The following is a 27,100-nucleotide window of genomic DNA, read 5'->3' on the forward strand; positions in this document are numbered from 1 at the left end:
TCATGGACAGAACCATAGGTTAATCTGATCTAGGTAATTCTTCAATGAGGCTCCCTAGTCCCACTGATTCCTCCCCCGCCCCTCCTTCCCTTCCCCCTTCCCCTTCCTTTTTTTTTTTTTTTTTTTTTGAGACAGAGTTTCTTTGTGTAGTCCAACCTCTCCTGGAACTTGCTCTTATAGACCAGGCAGGCCTTGAGTTTACAAAGATCCACCTGCCTCTGCAGCCAGAGTGCTGATTAAAGGTGTGCAGTATCATGGCCCAGTCCTAGGTGACTCTTAAATTTTATTAAGCTGACAATAAAAACATATTCACTCTACTCCATGTTAACTTGATACACAAAGATATCACTGTTAAATCATAACCTTTCCTTTCTTGCCTCCAAGACCTCATGTTATTACAATAATACCATAATATAAAATATAGTACAACTTTTTGAGAAAGATTTTTTTTTTTCCAAGACAGAGTTTCTCTGTGTAACAGCTCTGGCTGTCCTAGAACTTGCTCTGTAGACCAGGTTAGCCTTGAACTCACAGGGATCTGCCCGCCTCTGCCTCCCAAGTGCTGTAAAGGCTTGTGCCACCACTGCCCAGCAAAAAGATTTATTTTTATTTTATACATATCAATATTTTGTCTGTTATGTATATGTATATCATATACATGCCTGGTGCCCATATTGCCCAGAAACTGGAGTTACAGATGATTGGCTCCTATGAAATAATAATAATAATAATAATAATAATAATAATAATAATAATAACAACAACAACAACAACAACAACAACAATAATAATTACATACTCCTTATTATAAAAGGAAAGGACCAGAGCCTAGGAGCAATCAAGCTAAAACAAAACCCCCAAATCAGTAGTGTAAATAAAATTCATAGCTCATTGTCTGGCATCTGAGGATCACTCATGATCTTCTGGGCTCCACAGGACCCCAGCAGTCTCACCTCTCCAGCTCTGCCATCCATAGTATACATTTGTGGACTCAGACTGGCTCTACGCCACACCCACTACTGTCTTTAGTAGATATGGCTCTGGCATCTCTAATATCCTAGGGTCTATATAGCAACCAAGGTTTGATCTTCTCTAGTAGCCTCTTAGGGCGCCTCTGCAGGGGCTCCAACACTGCTACAAGGTGGCAAGTCTCGGGGGTTCTACATGACCCCTTCATGTCTTGAAAACCAGCATCACGTGGGAGATGCTTATACATCATTTGCCTACTGCCACTTTGATGTACAGCTTTGGGCCCTTTGGACCACAGCTTCTGTACGCCGATCTTGAGAAATACTTTCTCACTGTCCCAATGAGTCACAGAAATTTATACTTCAAGGATGCTGATTTTTAATTGATCACAACTGATTTTGCAGCCCCAGCTGACCAGCATCCAATGTCCCTGTAAAGTATAGAAAGTTCACTTCAGTGGTGGTCTCTTGTCAATCACTGCTGATTCTTGCAACCACAGACTCTTAATTCAAAATATCACACAAATATGGTTCTGGTAGAATCCTTGTTTTTTTGTGAACATCACAAGCTAGGCTTCTATTTTCTGCATTTCTCTCAACATTCTTAGCTTTCAAGCCCTCACAAAAGAAACCCTATCTTAGGGTTTCTATTGCTGTGAAGAGACATTATGGCCACAGCAGCTCTTATAAAGGAAAACATTTCATTGTAGCTGGTTACAGTTTCAGAAGCTTAGTCCATTATCATCATGGCGGGAAGCCTGGAAGTGTCCAGGCAGACATGGTGCTGGAGAGGTAGCTGAGAGGTCTACATCTGGATCCACAGGCAGCAGGAAGGAAAACCACACTGGGCATGGCTTGAACATGTGAGATCTCAAAGCTCACCCACAGTGACACACTTCCTCCAGTAAGGCCACACCTCGCTAAGCTCTGAGAACCGAACAGCTTTTCGAGTTCAAAGCTTCAAACATTTCCACGGTATTCTAGCAAAACAGCACAGCCTGGTCCCTCACACCAACACGCCACTGTCCTGGTACCAATTTCTGTTCTAGTGCTTTTCTGTTGCCTTGATAAAAAACTTTTCAAAAGCAACCTGGGGGTGGGGGGAGGGTTTTTTTGTTTTTGTTTGTTTTGGGCTCTTACTTCGAGGCCATAGTCCATCACTGAGAAATTAGGGCAAGAGCTAAAGCAGGAATTGAAGCAAAAGTCAGGCAAGAATGTTGCTTATTGCTGGCTCTCTGGCTTCTGCTCAGCTAGCTTGCTGCTTCAGCCCAGGGCCACCTGTCTAGGAATGCACACAGTGATCTGGGTCCATCTGCATCAACCATCAGTCAGGACAATCTCCCACAGACATACACGGCTTCATCCTAATCCAACTGAGGCAATTTTTCACTTGAGGTTTCCTTTTCAAAGGTGATTCTGGGTTGTGTCAATTTGACAATAAAAATTAAGATAACATTTATTATTGGGCATGTACCCATGTGTGCACACATGCACGTGTGTGTGTGTGTGTGTGTGTGTGTGTGTGTGTGTGTGTGTGTGTGTGTGTACCAGGGATTGAAGCCAGGGCCTCAGGCATTCTGGATAAATTCTCTACTACTGAGCTACCTCATACATTGTTCACCTGGTTTGTTGGTTGGTTTGTTTGTTTGTTTGTTATAAGATAGGGTTTCTCTATGTAAGCCTTGCTGTCCTGGAACTTGATACGTAGACCAGGCTAGCCTCAAACTGATGAAAATCACCCTGCCTCTGCCTCCCAAGTGCTGAGATTAAAGGTGTGAGCATTATGCCTCCCTAGCTACTTTTTATTAAGAAAGCTGAACCAAAGGTCAATCATGTCTGAAAGTCAGATTTTAAGGTGTATTTTGGGTTTTTTGTTGTTTGTTTTTGTTTTTGTGTGGGGACAAGTTTTCTCTGTGTAACATCCCTACCTGTCCTAGACTCTTTTGTAGACCAGGCTGGCCTTGAACTCACAGAGATCCATTTGCCTCTATAGCCCAACTGCTGGGAGCAAAAGCATGTGCCATGGTGCCCAGCTTAAAAATACTTTAATTATGGTTATGTGCTTGTGTATTTGAGTGTAGGAAGCCTGTGGCAGTTACAGGCAGGTGTGTGTGTGTGCGTGCCCTTTTACTTACATATTCATCACTGAGAGCTTAGGGTTTGGGGTACTGTAGTCTCATAACGGGACATCAATGACCTTTAAGGAGCTTGAGAAAGGGGCTCAACAGTCACGGTGACATGCAATCACCAAAAGGTCCTGGAACTGGAGGTAATGTCTGCTTTCCTTTCTGTCATGGAGGAAAGAAAAGTGTTGGGCATACCTGGGGAGGGCTGAGATCAGGATGTTTAGTCTGAGCACTGAACTCTTTGGGCTGTACAGTCCTGGGGTGGGTGGGTCCTGTTTTCATCATGTTTGGATGTTCACAGCCTTTCTGACCTCTACTCACTATGTGCTAGTATTAGCAACCCCTCCCCCGACAGGTTATGGCCATGAAAAATGTCAACACATACCACCAAATATTCCCTGAGGAACAAAATTGCCTCGGGTGGAGAATTGGTATCACTAGGAGATCAGAAGGCTGGACACTGAGAGGTAGAGGTGTGTGTGTGTGTGTGTGTGTGTGTGTGTGTGCGCGCTCGTACATCTATTTAATTGCCCTCCAGTGGTCCAGACCTCAGTGGAACTCTAAGCTGAAGGCTGGAAGTACCGTAGGCTTCCTCTTCAAAGTCTCCTGTGCAGGGAAACGGGGTGCCCGAGGGTGGGTGAAGGGTGGTATTCCAAGTCAGGTGTTACTGGGTGCCCTCAACCGTGGTGCCACTTAACAACAGGGACCATCTGGTGCCTTCTTTTCTCAACTGGTCTTGCTAAGAACATGCTGAGCTCTTAAAATCATCATTTTAAAATGCTCCACAACAAAAGCTCAAGGCCTTGGGGCAAAAGCTGAAGCCTTTCTTTTTGTTCGTGGATCTGTTTGAGACAGAGGGTTTCCATGTGCATTGATTAGCAAAGAATCCCTTCTGCAGAAGGCTGTCTTAACAGGACCCACCTGCTATGAAAGCCCAGCAGGTGCCAAGGCTAGGGTCTGAGAGACGGGGTAAAAGGTACCAGGAATAATAAGGGCCCGGGTCTAAGATGGAACGCATGGCGGAGTGAGGAAGAGATGATTAGACACTATAACCGGTTGGTCTTGGCTGTAGGTGGGGAAGAGGAAGTCAGAGAGAGCCCAGGCTGTCTGGTTTGGGCATCACCTTCTGGTAGGTACACAGGCTGAGAAGGAGGGAAGAACAGAGCAGACATGGGCAGGAGAGAAGAAGGTGGTGGTTTGGGTAGCTAGCTGGGACTGTGGAGGAAAATGACTGCAGTTTTGGAACATGGAGCTGAGGCTAAAGAGGCGAGTCTGGAGATAAGGCCTGGGAGTCATGCTATTCAGGTAGCAGTTGAAGCTGTGGGTGAGATTGCCCAGGGGACTGTGTGGAAGGAGACGGAGCAGAGAGGGTATGTGAAGACTTGAAGGAGCCACAGCTGTTTTCCATTCCACTTAAGTCCTTTGTCCATAACCCATAGTCACTGTGCCACTCTTGACACCCTCCTCTAAGGGATCTGAGCCTCTCCTCAAGTTCCACCTAATGTGTGACCACACTGAGATGCCTTGGAGCCACCAGCAAAGCTATTTCTGTTCCCTTTGCTGAGTTTTGCTTTTTGCCTTTGAAGCCTGTTGCTAGATTTAATTAAAGCAGCTTGAGGAGGCAGAGGCAGGCAGATCGCCGTGAGTTCGAGGCCAGCCTGGTCTACAACGCGAGTCCAGGACAGCCAAGGCTACACAAAGAAATCCTGTCTTGAAAACCAAAAAAAAAAAAAAAAAAAAAAAAAAAAGCAAAGCGTGGGTTTCATTCTGGGGGCTTGTTTCTGCTTCCTCTAAATCAGTTAACCTTGGGCACAAACCCTCCCTCTGAGTGTTTTGGTGGACCCTGCTATGGGATCTTTAGTTAAATATTCTGGGTCCAGTGAATGTTTTGACTAGAGGACAAAGCTCAGGTCTCCTAGAAAGAGTCCACAATCCATTTCCTCCCTGTCAACACGGGGCTCAGGAGTGACTCAGTAAGTCAACATGCCTTGGGTTTGCTTGGTGGATCCTAAACCCTGATTCTGAGAGAAATCTGGAAGGGGCCATTTTTTTGTGAGCTTGTCTTTAAAACCGTCAGATGGTCAGTGGCTTATTTTATTAAAAAGTAGTTAGATGAGGCTGGGTGTGGTGGTGTACGCCTTTAATCCCAGCAGTTGGGAGGCAGAGGCAGGTGGATTGCTATGAGTTCAAGGCCAGCCTGGTCTAGGACAGCCAAGGATACACAGAGAAACCCTTGTCTCAAAAAAAAAAAAAAAGTTAGCTGGTGACTCCTCATGTTGGGCAGTAGATCTCCGGGTCATTGTTTACTTTGGAAAAAGTATTAAGATTCCGTTAATCCAGTTGCAATTGGGGCTCCGTACTGGAAAGACTGGTTGGGGGCCTTGGCGAGCCAGACCGTTGGAAGGAAGACAGCTCAGAAGCGTTGTCAAGTGTTTTCTCTGCTAACTGGTGAAGGTGCAGCTGGTCCCTGGGATGTTTTCACCAGGCAGCTTCTGAACTTTAACCTACTGTCGCAACCAGGATCATGCGTGCGTGCGTGGGAGTCATGGGATCTGGGCCCCCAGCAAGGGTAACCTAGACTCTGACTGCACCTGGCCCAGGCTGTGAGGGGTGCCATGGCCTGTGGCTTAGTTCTGGTGTATAAACAAGGCCTGGACATCAGCGAGACACCGGTGACTCCTGGAGAAAGCAGTGCAGTTCAGAGAACCTGAGCCCTCCATTTAGGCTTTCCCTCTGTTCCAGGCTTAGAGGTTGACAGCATTTGGGGTGATTGGATGGGCTGTCATGTCATTGACTCATGTGTCTGTGTGCCCTTGAGTGTGCGCTCTTGGTTCCCCCCCCAACAGCTTTTGTCCTTAGATGATTTTTCCTTCCTGCCCAAGTTGCCTGATTACTCATCATACTGAATCATAAGGTGACTGATTGCCCAGCGTCCACGGTGCGGAGCATGCAGGCATGCGCTGTACAGGAGCTGGGAGCTCTAGCTGAGTCCTGGCTGCCACCGGCAGGTACTTCCACCTTTGCTTCTGCCCGGGGTCCTTCTTCTCTGCACTACCCTGTGGTCCTCCTTTACCCCTCTGCCAGGCTGCTTCCTCCTCCTCCTCCATCTCCTGAATCTTTAGCTCAGGGATGCACATGCCTTTCTTCCAATGTATGGAAGTTTTAAGCTCTCCAAGTTAGCAGGATGGTTGTCCCTAGCCTACGTACCCAAACTCACTTCAGCATTTCTGTATCTTTTTAGTTTTAACGACATCTCATGAAGCTCCATTTAGGACAGTGCCATTATCACTAGCAGGTCCTACCCCATCTCTGGTTATTTCCACACAGGTGTGAAGTTTGTCACTGTGGGTTATGCAATCCTGCTACATGTCACTCTTTCTTTTTTTTCTTTTTTTTTTTTTTTTAATTTCACTTTGGCAAGAGGCGAGGTGGGGCAGGGAGAAAGGTGTACAAGTTGGCCTTCCCCATCTTTCCAGTGGATCTGGGAACACACTCCAGGTGGTGAAGCCTCAGGGCAGAGGTGAAGGTGGCCTTCGGATGGGAGGGGGTTGTAGGAGTGGGAAGCAGGGGTGCAGAGGAAGGGCACCGTGGCCTTTGCAGGCCCCTGGGGCTTGCTGGAGGGTTCTACAGGGGTGAACGTACGGTTCCAGCCTCCTGTGTGGCCTTGTGCAGTAGGCCACCTCCTCTGGCTGTCAGTTGGTGGAAATGTGAAAGGTACAGAGATCTATTAGGAGAGCTTTTCTTGCAGCTGCTTGGAACTCCTTCTCTCTCCATCCTGCTGGTGGAGCACCGGGAAAACGACTTCCTTTTCTCTATGGAACAGAGGGGCCCCCGATGGATAGCTCGGAGGACACGGCCAGCCGTTGGCTGCTGGGACAAGAATTATGGAGAGGAAATGACACGGCAGCCCATACATAGTGGTCACATTGGCAGGGACTCACATCCTGCCCTCTTGGGAGGTCTGGGAAGGCTGTGAGGGTGCTCCACAGCCTGGCTTGATCTGAACTGTGCCAAGAAGGCCCAGGGCAAATGCCTTTATTACTATTATACTATTACTATATTACCTTGATTCTTTTTTGTTTGTTTGAGACAAGGTTTCCCTGTGAAACCGTGTCTGTCCTTGGATTCACTTTGTAGACCAGGCTGGCCTTGAACTCACAGAGATCTGCCTGCCTGTACAGAGCTCCCCTAGTGCCCGGATCACAGGCGTGCATGCCACCACACCTAGCTTTGCCTTGATTCTTAACTTTTATGTGTTGAGGTGTTTTGCCTTCATATTTGTGTACAGAAGGAGAAAACTCACTTGTGTGACTGGTGCCTGTGAAGGCCTGAAGAGAATGTCTGGTCTTCTGGGCCTGGAATTAGAACAGGCCGTGAGCTGCCATGTGAGTACTGAGGCTTCCAGAAGAGCGCCAAGTGCTCTTAACTGCAGAGCCTTCTCTCTAGCCCAATATTTGCTTTTAATCTTGACATTCAGGAGGCAGAGGCAAGTGGATCTCTGGGAGTTTGAGGGCAGTCTGGTCTACATAGGAAGTCCCAGACCAGCCAGGGCTGCATAGTGAGACCTTGTTTTCACAAAACAAGAACAAGAACAATACAAAACAACAAAAGAAAGGCTCCAGGGGCCGGGCATGGTGGTACTCACCTGTAATCTCAGCGCTTGGGAGGCGGAGACAGGCAGATCTCTGTGAGTCCGAGGCCAGACCGGTCTGCAAAGAGAGTCCAGGACAGCCAGGGCTAGTTACACAGAGAAACCCTGTCTCAAAAACTGGGGATGGGGGCTTCAGGGTCAGAGTTGGATTAGAGGTCAAAGGACACTGTTTGACCTCTGAGCCTCAAGTTTCTTTGTGTGAAGAAAACAGAATTCCTATCTAGATATTTTAGGTGTTCAGTTGTAGTGAGATCACATATGACAAAGGGAATGTGGCTTGGAGCTAGTGGCAGCTCTTACCTTTCTTTTAAGAATGGTCATTTCTTTTGCTTCTTCCTAAAACCTATCTTTCCTGCTCCTTCAACCTATGAAGACAGGACTGTTAAATCCTGCTGCTGGGCACCTTCAAATCAGATTGTACATATTCTGATGACAGCTGGTTCCTACCTCCTTGAGTTCTGCTTCCTGGATGACTGATTGGTTGGAGGAAGAGAGGAACACAGAGAGATTGGCCCATGGGATTCATGGGTCTGACTGTGAGCCTGAGATGTCCGTCCTGTGGACTCATAGCAAGTACCTGAGGTCTGGAACGGTGGGCACACAATGGTTTTAAGTGAGCCTTGCAGCCTCTGGGATTTAAGCAAACGTTGCCCCAAACTGTTGTGTCTCATCTCCTGTCCTTGGAGCCTTATCTTTCACTGAGATAACCAGAGCTTGCCTAGATGACTCACAAGGAGGTTTTAACTCCTTCTTGGACGGTTCAGGGCCAGCTCCTGAAAACTGGGGAAAACAAGTAGATATAGTTGTTTATGACTGGATGGATATTTATGAGACTCTAGACATTGCAGAGAGCATATAGGTATCTGTTTACATGTAACTGAAATCCCTCCAGGAGGAAGGAAAAGAACTGAGGTGTTTTAATAAATAAACAAGAGAACTCAGCTTGCAGCAAGTGCTATAAAGATAAAGAGGCGGGCAGTGGCTCTTAACTTTGAGCACGCATCAAAGTCACCTGGAGAGCTTGAGAAAACGCAGGTGTCCAAGCCCCACCCCCCAGAGATTCTGGTTCCATGTGTCTAGGGTGGGGCCAGGATTTGCATTTCCAGCAAGTCTTTGGGTTACGTAGTTGCTACTGATCCTGGACCAACTTTGAGAGCCAGGATGATGAGTGTGTGTGTGTGTGTGTGTGTGTGTGTGTGTGTATGGGGTGGGGTGTGGGGGGGATGATGATGTTGAGGGGTGATGGTATGTGCAATGGTGGTGGTATGTGAGGAGGTGATGGTGTGTGTAGTGGTGTGAGGGGCTGATGGTTTGGAGAGTGATGGCATGTATGGGGTGATGGTGCTAGAGGCTGACAGTGTCAGGGGATTATGATGTTCAGGGTGATGGTATTAGAGGCTGCCAATATGGATGGTGATTTGTGTGTGTGTGTGTGTGTGTGTGTGTGTGTGTGTGTTTGTGTATATGTGTGTATATACAATTGTGTACATATATGTAAGAGGATATTGTCAAAGGGATAGAGGCTGCATTTATTTGTAGTTCTTTTGAGGCCAAGGACAGAGAAAAGGAAAACCTCTCTCCCCTCTCCCTCTGCTTTGTCACTATTCAGAATGTCTTTGGGGTCTTCTTGTAGGTTGTCTTAAGATGGCAGGGCTACTTCTCTTTTGCCAAGAGACTTTTTCATGTCTATTTGTTCTCATGAAGGAGCAGCTGCAAGGCCACCCCTGAATCTGGCGCTGCAGAAGCCTTGAAGGGATGTCCTGCTCTAGTTGTATGTAGCCCAGACACCCCTCAAATGTCACCCCATATCTGTGATTATGTAAAAAACCTGTTTGCATAAAAATTGCTGTTGATGAACAGACTATAACTCATACCAAGGCAGTGACCTAATTTCTTGATCTATCTGCAGTGTCTTGTATTATGGCCTACCATAATCAAAGCTGTGTTAATGATTTCAAATATTCGTTTGATCAGTTATTAATTAACACCTGAGCACTCTGCTAGGGCCAGGCCCACGTGGATTTCATGGTCTGATTGGGGATGCAGAAAAATTACTAGGTAATACCATATGAGATGTTATTTTAGGTTCGATGACAGGGGAGGAATGGGGTGACATGGAAACATAGAACCATAAGAGATCAGATGGCTTCCTAGAGGAGGTGGTGGCTTATAAAATGAGGGATGAGTGGGGATAGGTTATGAGGGATATAGAGGAGAGAAACATGCAGAATTAGCTTGAATAGAGATGCAGGGTAGCTAGGCAGTGGTGGCCCGTGCTTTTAATCCCAGCACTAGGGAGGCAGAAGGAGGCAGATCTCTGAGTTGGAGGACAGCCTGACCTACAGAGCAAGATCCAGGACAGCCAAGGTTATACAGAGAAACAAACAGGTGTGTGTGTGTGTGTGTGTGTGTGTGAGAGAGAGAGAGAGAGAGAGAGAGAGAGAGAGAGAGAGAGAGGGAGACAGACAGACAGACAGACACAATCACACACGAGTGCGCGTGCACATACACACACACACACACACACACACACACACACACACACACACACACACACACACGCATGGTGGGGCAGTATAGAACAAAAGCCCATGGGTTAGGAAACATGAACCCTTTCTGGAAGAATATTCACTCAAGACAACCAGGGCCAAGAGGTGGGGCATGATCCTGAGTGACCTTTTAGGGATGAAGGAGCAATAAATTTTAGGAATCACTGTGGAAGCCCCACAGGTATTTCATTGGTCGCTTGCTGTTGACACTGAGTGTGAGGTTCCGGCTTCTCCTCAGAGTAGGGATTAATCTGACACCCATATTAGCACAGAGTGAGAAGCCAAGGACTGGATTTTGCAGTGAGTTGGCTCTGATGGCAGGCCCTGGGCCCAGCTTTGCAGTTCCTCCCACCCGTTGAACTAGGAGTCTGGGCAAACCAGTTTTGAATTCTCTGCATCAAAGAGCCTTCTCAGAACCAAAGCCACAGCTCTGTTGCTGTGTATCTTAGAGCAGGAGTACATCCGGAATGGGACCCATCCACAGCAGGGTACATCCAGAATGGGACCCATCCACAGCAGGGTACATCCAGCATGGGACCCATCCACAGCAGGGTACATCCAGCATGGGACCCATCCACAGCAGGGTACATCCAGCATGGCACCCATCGAGATCAGGGTACATCCAGCATGGATGTGGAAGTGCTCAGATAGAATTGTTCTGTGTGGCCTGTCTTGCAGACATGGCATATTTCCAGCAAGCTGGTTTGGTTTTTGGTGTCCCACTCTTTATTGTTGGAATATGGGGTTAGTGGTTGCCTCTAGGAACAGCCTGGGATTGTCAAGTGAACAGTCCCCGGTATGGGCAGCTCTGTGTGTTGGTACCTGTGTGTATATTTAAGGGTTAACCATTTGACCTAGTATCTTTGTGCACTTTATTTACATGCAAGTGCTCCCTGGTTGCATCTAGTTAGAAAGTCTCCTAGGTATGTCTGGATTTATATACAGGGATGAGCATGGTAAAAAAAAATTTTTTTTTTTTTGTTTTTTTTGTTTCGAGACAGGGTTTCTCTGTGCCATGGCTGTCCTGGACTCACTTTATAGACCAGGTTGGCCTCCAACTCACATCAATCCACCTGCCTCTGCCTCACAAGTGCTGGGATTAAAGATGTGCGCCACCACATCCAGCTGCATGGTAAAAAATTTAAGGTCAACAAAACTTCCAACATGGAAAGTGGATGGGCTCAACCCAACATTTCCTTTTTCTTGTTAATTCTTGTTAATTCAGATAACCTGCATGCTTGCAGGTAAAGTTTATGTGTTGTGCCAGAACTGTCTCTTTTCTCAAATTCACTGGCCACTCACCTGTACTTTGAAGTGCATTTTCTTGTAAGGATTGAGATTCCCCTGAGTACCTTGCTTTCTTCGTCAGGCAGTGGCCCCCTCTTCAGAGCTCAGGTCTTGTTTAGACTTGAAGGCAAATAGCTCGCTACACACTAATGGGCTTGTTTCCCTTGTGCTACAGCTGACCTGAGATTCCCCGTCACCACCTCCCTCACCATCCTACCTTTTCCTCGTTTAGACCCTAAGAAATACTGACCCTCAGAAGGAAGTTAACCAGCAAGGGAGACACGTGGCCTCCTCCCATTGCTCAGGGTGTTCGGTTTCTCAGCCTGGATTACTTGTGTTTGCCTCACAGACAGGAAAGAAGATGTCAACTCAGGGAGTCCATACCTTTATAGGACCCTTTCCTCTTGTGTGTCTGATTTCCTCCAGTGTCTCCATCCTATTTTGAAGGGCAGCAGGGTAGGTAGAGAAACAAGCTTCCTTCCGTCTTGAAACACCATCCAGGTGTTGGAGGGAGGACAGCTGTGCTCAGGGATGCTGCCAGATGCAAATTACAGTCTCTGGGTAAGATCTCTTTCTCTCTCTCTCTAATAGTCAAGCCCCAGGAACAGATTTGCAAAGAGAAGCTAATTGCGTTTACCCAGTCTCTGGGTAAAACATATTCTAACCTACTGTCCTGTAGAAAACTAGTTTGTGTACAGCTCTTTTCCCTCTACCTCCCCTGCCCCGCTGCTACAGTGTGAACATAGTTCATGGGCTCACAGCTAAAGCACCTCACTGCCACACGGAGCTTTCAGGGCGAGTGTACAGCTTTCCAGTTCTTTCTGAACTTGTATCAGAGTATCAGTAAAAGCCATCAGATTCACAAACCTCCCTCTTGTACTACTTAATGAAAAGTATGCCGCACGATCTGGGGCTGTGCTGTGAAAGCATTTGACTTGCAAAGTAGATGGAGTGTGAATCTTATGAATGGTTCAGTCTTCAAGTCCGAGAGACCAATGTGGGGAAACTTCCAGATGCGTGCATGAGCTGAGCCCTGTGATCAAAAGCTTCTTAAGAACAGTGCTTCGTCATGTGCAAGGGGCTGGAATTAGAGGTGGGCGATCTGTCTTGTTCTCATGCAATCTCTCACAAGGAAGGGGGCCAAGATGGGCGAGAGCAGGAATGTTCCCAGGCCTGTTAGCTGTACTTGACAGTGTAGCCTGGGGCTGAGCTTCCAGTAAGGAGGGGACAGGAATTTGGAAATGTGGAAATATGTGCTGCTATGCTGGGACCAGAGGGTTCCTTGCCTTCTGAGATGTTTCAGGTCCACAGTCTCCCTCCCCTGAGCCATGTGGCCACCAGAACTGCAAGAGTGTCTTCCTGGAAGTGGCCAGCCATCCCTGGGAGAACAGGGCAGTCTTGTGTGTACAGCCAAGGTTCCTTTGGTTCCCTGTTTCCCTTCTTTTCCCCCCTCTCTTTCTTTCTTTGAATTGTGCTGAAGATCGGTGCCTTGTACCAGGGAAGTACACTATATGCAGCAGTAGCTCCAGCTGCCACATTGTTTCTATATAAAAAGTCAGCAACATCCAACAAAAGCCAGCAGAGGAGCTGAGAATCAGCCAACAGGGCACTTAACCCTTGAAATAAACGATAAACACCGAACAGGTTCATGCGCAGCAAGGGAACTTCCTCTGTGTAAATCCAAATGCGAATATAGCTAAACTGCCATTTTCAGTTTTTCTTAAATAAAACAAAACCAAACCAAACCATGTTGCCGCATGCCTGTAATCCCAGCAAAGGTAGGTGGATCTCTGTGACTTCGAGGCCAGCCTGGACTTCAAAGTGAGTTCTGGATAGCCAAGACTGCAAGAGAAACACTGTCTTGAAAGAATAAAACAAACAAACAAACAAACAACAACAAACAAACAAACCAAAAAACAAAACCCACCTTTTGCTATGGTTGTTTTGCCTGCATTTATGTCTGTGTATCAACTGCATATATATCTATGGACCATGTGGATGTCTTTGGCCTTAGGAGCCTAGAAGAGGACATTGGATCTTCCAAAATCTGGAGTTACAGGTGACTGTGAAATGTGGGTGCGTGGAGTCAATCCTGGGTCCCTTGTAGCCAGCACTTTAACCTCTGAGACAGCTCCCCAGCAGTCCACTACCCCTTTAGATTTTTTTTGATATGGTATGTTTTGACTCTTGCTTTTGAGATAAGATTTTATGTAGCCCTGGCTGGCCTAGAAGCCATTATGTAGCTAAGGATTACCTTGAACTCCTGATCTCCCTGCCTCTGCTTCTGAAGTCTGTTTTCATCTATATTCTGCATGCCTCCCTCACCCCATAATTATTTCAGAAGATTTCAGATATTATGCCATCTTATCCATGAGGATTTCCGTATATCTCTCTCTCTAAACTCAGAGGAACAATTCAAGTTCACTTTGATGTTTCAGACTGTTTGCCTCAATTCCTTATTGTTATTGTTATAAATTGTTATCAATTACCTAGTCACTGTTCACATTTTCCCACTTATAATGTGATGCCCAACAGGTGGTTTGCATGCTTAAATTGAGATCTAAAAAAAGTTTATTTCCAGTATAGTATATAAATTCTATATATTTGTCTTTTTTAATCTTCAGAAACACTCATCCTTTTTTTTTTTTCCTCTTTAAAGAACATTAGGCCCTTCTTCCCATGGAATTTATTCTACTTTTACATTTGCTGGTCACCTGCCCAGGGTAATGTGTGCCTTGTCCCTCTGTCACCTGACCTGAGTCTAATGGTTCAGCACACAGTCCTGTCTTCTCTGTTTAGCCCCTCTTTGACTTTTCCTCCTTCCTCACTCGGTCTGGTTCACTTTCACCCCCCTCTGGCTTTGACCTTTTCTGAGTGCTCCCTCTGTGGGCCTGGGGTGCTCCTCCCTGTCTTCTGCTTGACTTTTATAATGCCTGCCATAGCCACCTACTGAATACCTAACATTGGTTCTAAAACATGCTCTGACTTATGGCAGGTGGCTAGTAAATATAACCTGAATGTTCCTAACTCTTCCTCTACCTGTCATGACAGAGAACAGGACAGCACATACTTGTGAGCACCAAGCATGCCACATGTCCAGCGCTTGGCTCATTTGATCATCACAGGCAACCCCGGGTGGGTCTTCTAGGCTTCTAGGAGCAAGTGTGGTAGTCATGGAGATCTGGTACTTACAGCTCCAACAGCTGACCTTTTGCTTGAGGTCATGAACATACTGGGCTGTCCGTTGTGATGACTGGTCATGTAAGGGTGTAAAGCTTGGCCTCCCTGCCACTGGCCAATTCTGACAGATGGATTTGCGCCAGCATTGCCCGTATGCTCATCTAAGGTTTGGTCCATCTTATGACGTGGTTCACCCTCTCCCTCACCCAACCTTGATTTTCACCTCCTTTCTTGCGGTTTGGCTTTCTCTATAAGCCAGATCTCTTCTAGCATCTTCATCCTTGGAGCTCTGGTTTGAAAGGGTTGGGTAGCCTCCCTTTCCTGTGCACCGTACGGGGAGATGTAGAACAGAGATTTCACTGAGCTGTGGGATCCTGGAGTCATGTGTTATTCATATGAGTATCGTGCCTCCTAGAGCCTTGAGAGGAGGGCGAGACATCAGCATTGCCGCCTGGCTCCATTCTGGTCCTAGGCTACGACGTACCAGTTAGTTTTGTGCTGTTATGACAAGGAAGAATGACAGATTCATTTTGGCACAGCCTCATGGGGTTTAAGTCGGCAGTTGCTCAACTCCATGTGTTGGTCAAAACAGCCTGGCAGCAGGGGCATGGAGTACAGGAGCTTCTTCCTGGTAGACAGGGAGCAGAGAAAAGGAATCAGGGGTGAGATGTAACCCCAACAACACACCCTCATTTACCTACTTCTCGCGTAGGCCCCACCTACTATCTTTCACCAGTTCCTAATAATGGCATTGTGTCATGAGTCCATCGATTAAGTCAGAGCCCCGGTGATCTAATTGTTTCTGGAAATCCATCACAGCCACACTCGGAGTGTGCCTCCTGACCCCCACCCCCAGGTGTTTCTCAATATACTCAAGTTGACATAAATAACTGTCATAAGCTCTCTGTTTGTGAACCAGAGCATCCAGTTTCTGTACCGTGTTTCTGTAGGAAACTGAGTTCTTCACCCTCAACTGTTAAGTTGTAGATTTCCTGCTGTGTGACTCAGAAAAGGAACAGGGAGGTGTCGGGGGAGGGAAGCCTTGAAAGGCACTGGCCAGAGTGGCTGGTGTTGGGAGGGTGCTGGCTGAGTGATGACAGGATGAGCAGCCCCTGGACAGTGAGGAGACTACACTCCTCTGCTGCCCTGCTGCAGCGCAATCTGGGGACTCCATCTGTTGAGCAACCAGAGTCTCTAAAACTCCAGGAAGCAGGAGCAAGGTCAGGGAGACAAGTCAGGCCATGAAAACAGGGCCATGGTGATGGTGAGCCGGGGCCTAAGCTGATGACATCAGTAAGTCAGGGACACAGTAAAGAGATAGCATCTCAAAACCCCAGCATCACCACCAAGAAAAAGAGAGAGCGGTAAACATAAGAGGAATTCTATGTCATTGCACTAGAAAACATGTTTAATTTTACTAGTGGTCTTACTACTGATGTATTTGAGTATAGCATGTCACATCATCCCGTTTCTACCCTTCAGAGTGATTCGGGAATACCCTAGGCTTTTACCAGGCTGCAAAAAAAAAAAAAAAAAAAAAAAAAAAGATTTGCATGCTGTCTAATAGGATCATCCCATACTTCTGCCTGGAGATTTTTAAAAGGGTGCCTGTTGGTTCCCTAATCTCAATAAAGTGAATTTTGGGGCCATAAACTTGACCTCATCCTCTGGCCCTGCAGGTGGACCCAAGTGTTCCACGGTGGGGGGTTGCAGACTTTTTCTTTTAAAATCACAGGTGTTAATTTGCAATCTGATTAACTTCCTCTCCTCTCCCCTCCCCTCTGCTCCCTAGTCAGGGTATTTTCAAGTCTCGTTGCTAGGACTTGACCCTACCTGCAGGCTATAGGAGTGTGGGGGTGGGGGTGGGGTGTGGTGAGGGAGGGGTTGCACTGGGCAGTAATTTTCCACTTGTCCTCCGGCTTCAGCAAGGCGATGACTTCCTCATTCTTTGGTTCAGCTTGAGGACCCAGCCCGTGGCACACTCCTCTGTGCTTCCCTAAGACGCCTGCGCATCTTCTCTGGTCCAGTCTCTCTTCTGTTTCAGTTCCAGGCTGAACCTCCTTCCAGATCGAGGATCACGAAGGGAAAACGCCTGTTCAGGTTCCCGGTCCTTCCATGGTATAGATGCTTCCCAGCTAGAACAGAAACAGCTTTCTTCTTCCTTTAGCCAGCCCTTTGGCTGAGCAGGGCTCCCTTTGATCTATTGTTTCGTGGCTAAGGCAGTGTTCCTTGAAGAAGCCTCCATTGTTTACCCAGCCGCAGAGAGTGAGTTCTTCAGCCTGTAAACCACCTTTTGCCAGAGTTTCCCAGCAGGCTCTCAACCCAGCTGGTCCTGAGGCTGTGGCATTTCTGCATCAGAAAGACTGCTGGGTGGGGAGAGAATAGCTGTCTCATTGTGGAGTACCTTCCTGCTGCAGCAGGGACCACCCACTGGTGGAACTGGCAAGGGACAAGGATGGGGTGGGCAGACGTCTGGAGAGAGGAGATCAAATCAAGTGGTGGAAAGATGTGTCCAAGCCCACATCAGTGAGCAGGCAGGGCGGGTGCCGGAGTGCAGTGCTGGCTGATCCTCACAGCACAGAGGCAGATATGATTTATCTCTTGTCCATCTAACTGACTTTCCTGGGTCCACATGCCAGTAAGTGGTGAAGCCTAAACTGGGCGTGGTATCTAGCTGGCCTGTAATCCCAGCACTCTGCAAGGCAGAGGCAGGTGAGTTTGGGACCAGCCTGGTCTACAAAGCTAGTCCAGGACAACCAAGACTGCACAGAAAAACCCTGTCTTGAAAAACAAAGCAAACAAACAAAACCAGAGAGAGATGAAGCCTGGAGCTCCTACACTCAGAGGAGTAGGCCAGCCACCAGAAGCATTTCTAGGGAGGAAGACTTTGTTTTTCTTGGAAGTAAGGGCAAGGATGGGAGCTCAGGGGCACAGGCAGGGAGGGGGCCGCTGAGCATGGTTAAAGTCAGACTAGAGGAGGCCTGAGCAGGCCCCTCTGATCCCTGAAGCCTTATTCCCAGTGGAGCAACGGTGAGGCTTCGATCAGAGACATTTGATGGTGTCCAATAGTGGCTCTCGAACTCGAGTTTGCACCAGAACCATCTGAGGGTCTGGCTAAGGCCAGAGAGCTGGACTCCAACCCCCAACTCAAATTTAGATATGAAAATTTGCTTCTCTCATAGGCCCCTAGGGGATGCTTGTACTGATGGCCTGGAGGAACCTCCAGGAGTTAGTAGCTGTCTGTAGCTTGCTGGAAGGAAAATGAGGCCAGTGGGAGGAGCTACTGGGTGCTCATCCAAGTGCAGTTAGCGAAGAAGTTAGAGGTTAGCGCAGCGGAAAAGTGGCCATCTGATTCACTCAAGGTAGAGTCCCACACCAATTTCTCATGTTCTCCTGTGTTATCCATGGGAAAGAAGAAGTTGCTGGCTCTCTGGGTAATGGTGTTTGCTGACTGAAGAGAACTAGAATTTTGAAGGCAAGAGACAAACTTCTGCAAGGTGATGAGAGATACAGCAAGGAAGAAGGTTTTCTGAGAGGCAGGGGTGACTGTCCCCGGCTATGAAATGGTTTGCCACCGTGGGCAGGTGTACTGGCCTTGTGGGGATAAAGGGCAAGGCAGGAGCCTTGGTGTTTCAGTCAGGGCTGAAGGGTGAGGATGGGCAAGACATGTGTTTGTAATTAGGCAGTGGTACAAGCCATCCCAAAGGCCCCGAGGACCATGGGAAAATAGGAAACCTCAGGACCACCCTAATATATGTCTCTGTCATCAGAAGCATGCCACTGCCACCAGATGCATGTCACCGTCAGCTTCCAGGATTCAGGTCCCCCTGAATTACTTTTTGTGCACTTTCTGCACATGCGCCAGGTCACTTTATAAAGGGGGCTCACCCCATCTTTGCTTTCTTGCTTCCTTGTGTCTCCCCAGAGACCACCTCTGTATACCCCTCACAATAAAGCCTCCTACGTGGGTCCTGTCATGTGGTGTGATTTGTATATCTATTATATAGTTACGCCGTGTGAACTCTAACAACATAGATGGAGCCTTTCAGCCTTGTGGGGACACTGGGACACTGAGGGCAGGTATCAGCCGATCACAGACCCAGCGCTATTTATTGGTTGACAGAACTGCTATTCAAACCCAGAGCCCTCCAGGGTCCTTTGATCCTCCTGCGAACTCCTAGATAGTGAGAATAGCTAGTGGGCGTACTGAGGCTGGGGCAGCTGCAGCAAGGCATTCCATTCTGTGGCTTGTATTGGCCATTGATGAGGGTCACTATGTCATGCTCTGTGAACAGGTGCAAATGTGACTCAGGTATGAAATTGTTGCTTGGGATGGACCCTAGACCCTGGAGAGAATCCTGCCTGAGTTCCTTTGATGGTTTGAGTTGATGGAGAAACAGAGCTGAGGGCAGGTTGCCATGGGTGATGGGAAAGATACAAGGAAAACAAGATAGGCAAGGACGTTACAGATCATGGCCCAGGGTGTGTACTGCCTTAACATTTGGTTGTTTTCCCTTCACAGTGGGAGAGGCTGGGCGTGGCTCCCTCTACTAACTGCTTTGTCAAGGGTAGATCTGTTCTCTGCTTTGGTCTCTATTTTCCCTCTGCGGTGGACCCTTCTTTGCCTACTGTGGCCTTCGTTAGTCCATCACTGTCCAAAAAACAAATCTGGCTGTAATAGCCTTCCCTAAGACTCCTGCTGCTTTCGTGGCTCCTGTTTGCATATGCCCTCTACCTCCTGAGTGCACTCCACTACCTGGGAATCCTTTCTCTGTTCCTCCTACTTAACGTCCTGATACTACAGACTTAGCCTGAACATGGCCATGGGACTGGGAGCAAACCCACTCTTCAGCTGCCCTGCAGGGGCTACTTGTGGGTAATATCTGATAGCAGTAAGCCAAGACCAAAGAGGCAAGGTGAATGGCACATGGTGATGTCTGGTGCCACCTGTACCAGTTCAGGAGTGCTGTGGACGTGACAGCTCCTCAGGGGTGCGCCTCAGACGCTTACTGAAGTAAAGCAGAGCCCATACGCTTAACAGGAATCTAGAAGGCCTAGGATACAAAATGTATTTTCCAGAAATGACTAGACAAGAGAGTGTAAGTGAAGGGGTTTGAACAGGACAAAAGCCCCTAGCAGGCAGAGTGACAGCCGAGGAGGAAGGAGGGCCCGATGGTGTCTAGAGTTGCTGACCGTCTTAAACCCTTCCAGCCTGGCTTTCTAGATCCTGCAGGTGACTGGCCTCAAGGGGTCGTCTGCAGACTTCAGCTGCTAGACTAGTCGGGCTTTGGACAAGGACTGACCAAAGTCACAGCAGAAAAGCGGAGGGGGTCCAGCGTGAAGCCACCTAGCAGAACACACCTGCACAGACGAGGAGCTTTTGCACATAATGATCGCAGCTGGAGCCTGTTTGCACGTAATAAGAATCCCGTTCTTGCCGGGCGTGGTGGCGCACGCCTTTAATCCCAGCACTCGGGAGGCAGAGGCAGGCGGATCGCTGTAAATTCAAGGCCAGCCTGGTCTACAAAGTTAGTCCAGGACAGGCAAGGATACACAGAGAAACCCTGTCTCTAAAAACCAAAAAAAAAAAAAAAAAAAAAAAAAAAAAAGAATCCCGTTCTTGTCAATTCCAAGTGCAGGTAAAGCGCCTAATCTGTAACCATCTCAAGCCACACCTAGAATCTTTTCCTGGGGAGTTAACTAGGTCACATGCTGAGAAGCCGAAGGCTAGTGACTACAGCTTCACATGAGAAGGGCAATTGGTTACTAAAGGGTGTACATCTGTCCAGCTCTCCCAGCCTGAGAGGGCTAGGGGTTGGAGACATGGTCTTTAACACCCTCTAGGCTGCAGCATCACAGAGTATTCTCCGCCAGGGGCGGGAGGGGGCTTGGAAAACACTGCCCTGTTGATTTTTCAGCTGTTCTGAAGGCAAATGGAAACTCAACCCAATTCCCAATTGCCTCTAAAGAATTGTGATCCAGGTAAATTTGGGGCTGTGAAGAAAAAGACTCATATTTGCATTTCTTTAGGAGAAGATCTTGTTATGTAACCTGCCCTGCCTTCAAACACAGGGCATGCCTCCTGCTTCAGCTTCCTGAGTGCTGGGACTACAGGTGTGTACGTCATCACATACTTTCCTTGTGCCATTTATTGAAGTGACTGCTTTGTGTATTTTTTGAAGCTTTGCTACAGTATGTATCCCAGGTTTATTTCTGAGCTCTGTAATTTGTTTCATTGATCCACATGGCATGTCTGTTTTTATGACAGACCATGTTTTGTTGTTTTTGATCACTGCAGTTTTTGTTTTTGTTTTTGTTTTTTTGAGACAGGGCTTCATTACGTAGCCCTGGCTATCCTGGAACTCACTCTGCAGACCAGGCTGGCCTTGAGTTCATGGGCCTCTGGCTTCTTGAGTGCTTATGATTAAAGGCATGTGCCACCACTGCCTGGCCCACTACAGTTTTTCAATAGAGTTTGAAATCAGGATTATGGTGTCCCCAGCTTTGTTTTTTTTCTGCAAGATTGCTTTGGTTATTAAAAGTCCTTGGTCTCATACTCTATGGTATTGCTTATATGTGAAATCCAAATAAGTCAGAAGCCCAGAGGCAACAGATAAATGGGTAGCTCCTGGAGGCAGAGGGGGAGGAAACGGAGAGATGCTGGCGAAAGGTGTAACATTTCAGTCCTAAATTGACTAAGCTCTGAAGAGCTGAGGCTCAGGACAGTGGCAGAGTTAGCAGTGCTCTACTGAGTGCTTGACCATCTTAAACCCTGCCACCAAGTGATAACTCTGTGAGGTGGCCGATGTGCTAAGAAGCCTGGATGTGGCCATCACTTTATAGTAAAATGTATAGTCAGCAGTACCATCCAATGGTACCAGTATCCTCAGTTGCTCAAATCCTTTATATAAAAACTCAGAGTTAGCATATACCTAGGCACATACTCTCACACCCTTTTAATCACCCCTAGCATATTTACAATACCACCTATAATGTAAATAATATGTAAAAATTGGTTATCTTTTGTAAACAATTATTTATGTTGTCTGGGGAAAAAAAGACAGGAAAAAGGTCTAAAGCTGCTTGCTACAGATGCAGATTTTTGTGACCATTTTCCTTCCAGATTGGGTAAATCTGTCAGGGGACGGCTTAACACTGTGTCACGATTTATATTTAAAATACACCTAGTTTTTTATTTGTTAATTATCTATGCCTCAATAGAATCGTAAAAGTAATTCAAAGTGAGTATGGAACAGTCTCAGGGACTGAGGTGCATAGTGTGGGGAGCCACCCATGGGGCAGCACAGTTCTCAGGAGAGAGGAGACACATTAGTCAAGTCACTGAAGACACTTTACCATTGCAGTTTAGCTTAGCCTGTGTGAAAATAAGATGGAAATTTTGGACAAAGGGTTCCAGAGTCTCATAAAAGAAACTCAGGAAAAAATCTAAAGGTGTTCAAACATTTCAGTGGTTGAACCAAGACAATGAAACAATGACCACCACTCAAAATTGGGGGCTCTTTTGCTTAGATGTCAGAAACCGACCTTTGAAAGTGTGCTGGAGTCCTTACCTGAACTAAAAAATTATCACATGACAAAAGAGTCATTGATGTGTCCAGACAGGGTAGAAAATGTATACAAGACATTGCATTTACTGCAGAGTCTGGAGGGCAGCTTTAGACACGGCTATTAGAAGCAGTGAGAGCCATCTATCATTAGAAAAAAACACGAGGAAGAGAAGATGTGTTCAGGAAAAGCCACATCCTAGAAGGAATATTGAAACTCTGCCGCAGCCAGGTGACATCACCGCCAGAAATGAGAAAAAAATGAGCCAGTGTCATTGTCCTGCCAACAAAAGCAGGAAAACCACGTGGTTTGCAGACCTTCATCTCCGACTTCTGACAGAGTCGGCTGGTATTGCTTTGTCTCTTTGGGACAGTGTGTTACTGGTAGAACACAGACTGCCAACTGTGAGCTCGGGTCATCAGAGACAGTTCCTTAAGTTCTACTAAAAAAAAAAAAAAAAAAAGGAAAGTACAAGTTTTGACAATGGCTGGCAAACGTGACTCATGAAACCTAAAAGAAAACAAATATTTGGACCATGTCTTAGATTGGAAACAACTGTTTCGTAGGTAAAGGTTGGTGCCGTTCTTACCAGAAAAAGGTCATTCTAAAAGTTGACCTGCTGTGGTCTCTGGGGAGCAAGGGAGCCAATATTCCAGATCAAGCACAATTTCAGGAGCAGAAGCAGAGGATGGGAGAGATCTTATAACCTAACTGTGAAGAAAACAAATGAAATCACTGAAACTGATGGGCTGCTTAATTTGTATTTTCAGCTGAAGGATTCTGAAACTGGAGATACAAAAGGGATGTATTCAGTTTGAAATAAAAGCTGAAGTTGGCACAGCATTAGACTCATGCATATCAAAGACAACAAAATGGATGACGTGCTGGAAATCTAAAGATGTGCAAAAACCATGGTGGCACAGGTTTTTAATCCCAGTGCTGGGATTAAAGGTGTGCATCACCACCACCCAGCCAGATTCTGATGTATTTAGGACCCTCTTTTTATTGATTGATTGATTGATTGATTGATTGATTGATTGATACAGGGCTTCTCTGTGTAGCCTTAGCTGTCCTGGACTCTCTTTGTAGATCAGGCTGGCCTCGAACTCACAGACATCTGCCAGACTCTGCCTTCCAAGTGCTGGGATTAAAGGCGTGCACCACCACACCTGGCGTAGGACCCTCTTTTGAACATAGTTTTTGCTTTGCATGTGGAATGTAGGAATATAGCAGGTCATTTGACATCGATGAAGGCCAAGTGGGCATTGTCATCACATATACTTGTGGGATAGGATGTTGCCTCAGGTCTTATGGAATCGTGTATTTGAGTATACATACTGGTTTTGAACCCTCCTGCCTCTGCTCACTGCTCCATCTGGAGTTTTAGACAGGCTAATTGGACATCGTAGTTAGGCTCACTATTGCTGTGATAAAACACCATGACCAACTTGGGGGAGGACAAGGCTTATTTGGCTTATACTTCTACATCATAGTTTGTTATTAAAGGAATTCAGGACAGGAACTCAAGCAGGGCAGGAACCTGGAGACAGGAGCCAATGTAGAGGCCATGGAGGAGTGCTGCTTACTGGCTTGCTCCCCAGGGACTTGCTTGGCCTGCTTTCTTATAGGACTCAGCACCATGACAGTACCCACAATGGGCTGGCCCATCCCCCATGGATCACCAATTAAGAAAATGCTTCACAGTGAGTTTATGAAGTCGTTTTCTTAACTGAGGTTCTCTCCTTTCAGATTACCTTAACTTGTGTCAAGTTGACATAAAACTAACCAGCATATTGGCTTTGCTAAACTTTGGTCCTTTTCCTTATTAAAAAGATCATATCCTCTAGCTGGTGGTGGTGGAACATGCCTTTAATCCCACTGGGAGAGGCAGAGACAGGCAGGTCTCTGAGTTCAAGGCTAGCCTGGTCTACAGAGTGAGTTCCAGGACAGCCAGGGCGAAAACAGAGAAATCATGTCTCAAAAAACAAAACAAAACAAAAAAACAACAACAAAAAATTGTATCCTCTGGAACTTGCTCTGTAGACCAGGCTAGCCTTGAACTCAGAGATCTGCCTGCCTCTGCCTCCCAAGTGCTGGGATTAAAGGCGCCCAGCTTGATGTTGTCTATTAAGCAATTGCTAGATGCTAAGTTTTGTTTAGTGTGCTTCATTTCTGCTAACATTTCCAAGTTCTGTTAGTTGTTTTTTCCTTTTCCTTTTTTTACTTAATAGATGAGGAAACCCAGGCCCAAGAAATCTAAGTCCTTTTGCTGGGGTCACCCTGACATGGTGTGACATGGCTAGTGTAAAGGTCCTAGTCTTGCTGGCATGCTACATGAGTTTGTTACCAAGACTCCAAGTGACGTCCTCAGGTTGTTCAGAGGTCTCATCCCCATGGGCCTGTGCTCAGCTCTGGGTCAATGACAGGCAAGAAGCAATTCTTGGGTTCTGTTCACCCTATCCTTAATTTTGTTTATTTCTATGCCACCCAAGAGCACAAAGACAGAATTATGGCTACAAAAGAGTAAGTGGGCCGGGCGTGGTGGTGGACACCTTTAATCCCAGCACTCAGGAGGCAGAGGCAGGGGCAGGTGGATCACTGTGAGTTCGAGGCCAGCCTGGTTTACAAAGTAAGGCCAGGACAGCCAAGGCTACAAGAGAAACCTTGTCTGGAAAAAACAAAAAGAAAAAGAAGAAAACATATCACTTGTAGGGGTTGGATGGCGTTTAGTGGAAGAACACGTGCTTAACATGGATGAAATTCTGGGTTCAATTCTAAGCACTGAAAACAAAATCACCTGTGGGTGACTACTGTCCATGACTGAATATGCGCATTCTTGAACACAGAGGTGGTTTTGAATTCAGAAATCTGAAATGATCCAAGTAGGATTGTAGAAACTAGAAGACCTACCTTAAAGTATTTTGTTTTGAGACCTGAAAATCTAATAATAATATTGTGTAAGAATAGACAATTGAAACAAATCACAAGAACAGGTCTATAATCCCAGCTCCTTGTTAGGCTGAGACAGGAAGATCTCAAGTTCAAGGTTAGCCTGGGAAACTTAGGGAGACTCTGCCTTGAAAGAAAAAAAAAAAAAAAAGAGAATAGAGCCTTAGCATAGTGTCAGGGCTCTTGGCGAGTAGTGTGAAGACCCAGGCCCTGGCATTGAAAACAAAAGCAACAACAACAACAACAACAACAACAACAACAACAACAACAACAGCAGCAGCAACCCCATTATGGACTGTGGCAGATGCAGTCAATACCTGTCCTCATTAAATCTTTCCAAAGCCACATGCAGAATATTATAATTACTAGGGTAATTAAAACTACAAGTGCCAATTGCAGTCTGCCCTGCATGCTCAGTGAGACTCTGGGAAAGCACAGAGAGGCACCCAGGAGAGAGTGCAGCGCCTCTTCCTGGCCTCCACCTGTTTTGAACTCTGCCCTATGAAATGGCAGGGTGTATATGCAGCTCTTTGTCCTGGTAGGCTCTGAGGGCTCAACCAACTGTGAATCAAACTATTTGCAAACCAAACAAAAAACCCAAAACAATCTATTTGTATCTGTGTGAAACATATACAGGATTTTTTAAAAAAATGTTTATCCTCTGAGCAATACAGCGCAGCGTCTAGGCACACACTGTGTGAGGTAGTCTAAGTTCTCTAGCGGTGATTAAAAGTGTGCGGGAGGTTCTGGGCAAATGCAATGTCGTCTTATATAAGACACTTGAGCATCATGGGATTTTGATCTCCAAGAGGGGCCTGGAATGCATCCCTCTTGGATACCCAGGGATATTTCCCTCATTTGAAATTGGGACTTAAAAGATTTAGAACTGTGTTCCAGTTTAAAGTTCTATGATTAAGTACCAGGCAGAGTTAAGAGTTAAACCTCTGCTGTCTAGAGTTTGCCACTACCACACACTGCCATATGCTTTTCACGGCCTGGAACTGAAAAGAGAATTGGGTTTATCTTTAACTTCACTGTTGACCTTCCGGATCACCCAAGACGGTTTATCCTTTCCAGTCTCTTCTGCTTTCAAGGATGTTCCCTTAGAAACCCAGTTACACACACACACACACACACACACACACACACACACACACACACACACATACCCCAGGGCTGGAAAAGATGGATGGTTGAAGGTCTTCCCCAGTGTTCACAGTTTCGTTTAATACAGAATGTGCTTGCTGCCCTGAAAACACTGTAATTAGTATCTGTGTTTGTATTTTTGGCCGCAGGATAAGTTTATAGAGAGGGAGATCAGACTTTTGGATTCTAAAGTTGTGGGGGCGGAGGAGTGAGGTGGGGAGCGGGAATAGTTGAAGAATTGAGTGTGCTTGCTTCCTTTCATTTTTACTGAAAAGTTTGGCATCTGAGCCAAACCTGAACCAGATTATCAGTCCTGCTTCTTCATGCGCGGCCTGCTTTGCATGCAAGTACTTCACAAGAAATGGGCACTGAAGTGAGGCTTAGAGGCTTCAGGAGTCATGCAGTCTTGTGGGTCTAGAGACGTGGTTCAGTGGTTAAGAGCACTGGCGGCTCTTGCAGAAAACACTGGTTCAATTCCCAGCACCCATATGGTGGCTTACAAGCTCCTGTTATTTCAGCCCCAGGGGATCTGATGCCTGCTCTGGCTTCTGCGTGTCCCTGCAAGCATGTGGTGTATATACACTCACTCAGATGTACACACACACATACACACACACACACACACACACACACACACACACACACACACCTCAAAAACAAAAACAAAAAACAACCCCC

At 46.6% G+C, this 27,100-nt stretch overlaps 1 long non-coding RNA gene across 5 annotated transcripts in view; it reads left to right on the top strand.

The window, feature by feature from the left end:
• LOC311604807 overlaps positions 1-27,100 on the top strand; it is a 71,825-nt gene that overhangs the window by 25,733 nt on the left and 18,992 nt on the right. For 3 of the 5 annotated variants that reach the window (XR_014781688.1, XR_014781691.1, XR_014781692.1), the window contains exon 5: positions 20,792-20,875. The exons of the other annotated variants lie outside the window; for them this stretch is intronic. This is a non-coding gene — a long non-coding RNA (uncharacterized lncRNA). The remainder of the gene's footprint in view (positions 1-20,791; positions 20,876-27,100) is intronic. 5 annotated transcript variants of the gene reach the window in all.

The sequence above is a fragment of the Acomys minous genome (assembly GCF_964271855.1).
Source record: "Acomys minous genome assembly, chromosome: 9".
NCBI classification, from domain to species: Eukaryota; Metazoa; Chordata; class Mammalia; order Rodentia; family Muridae; genus Acomys; species Acomys minous.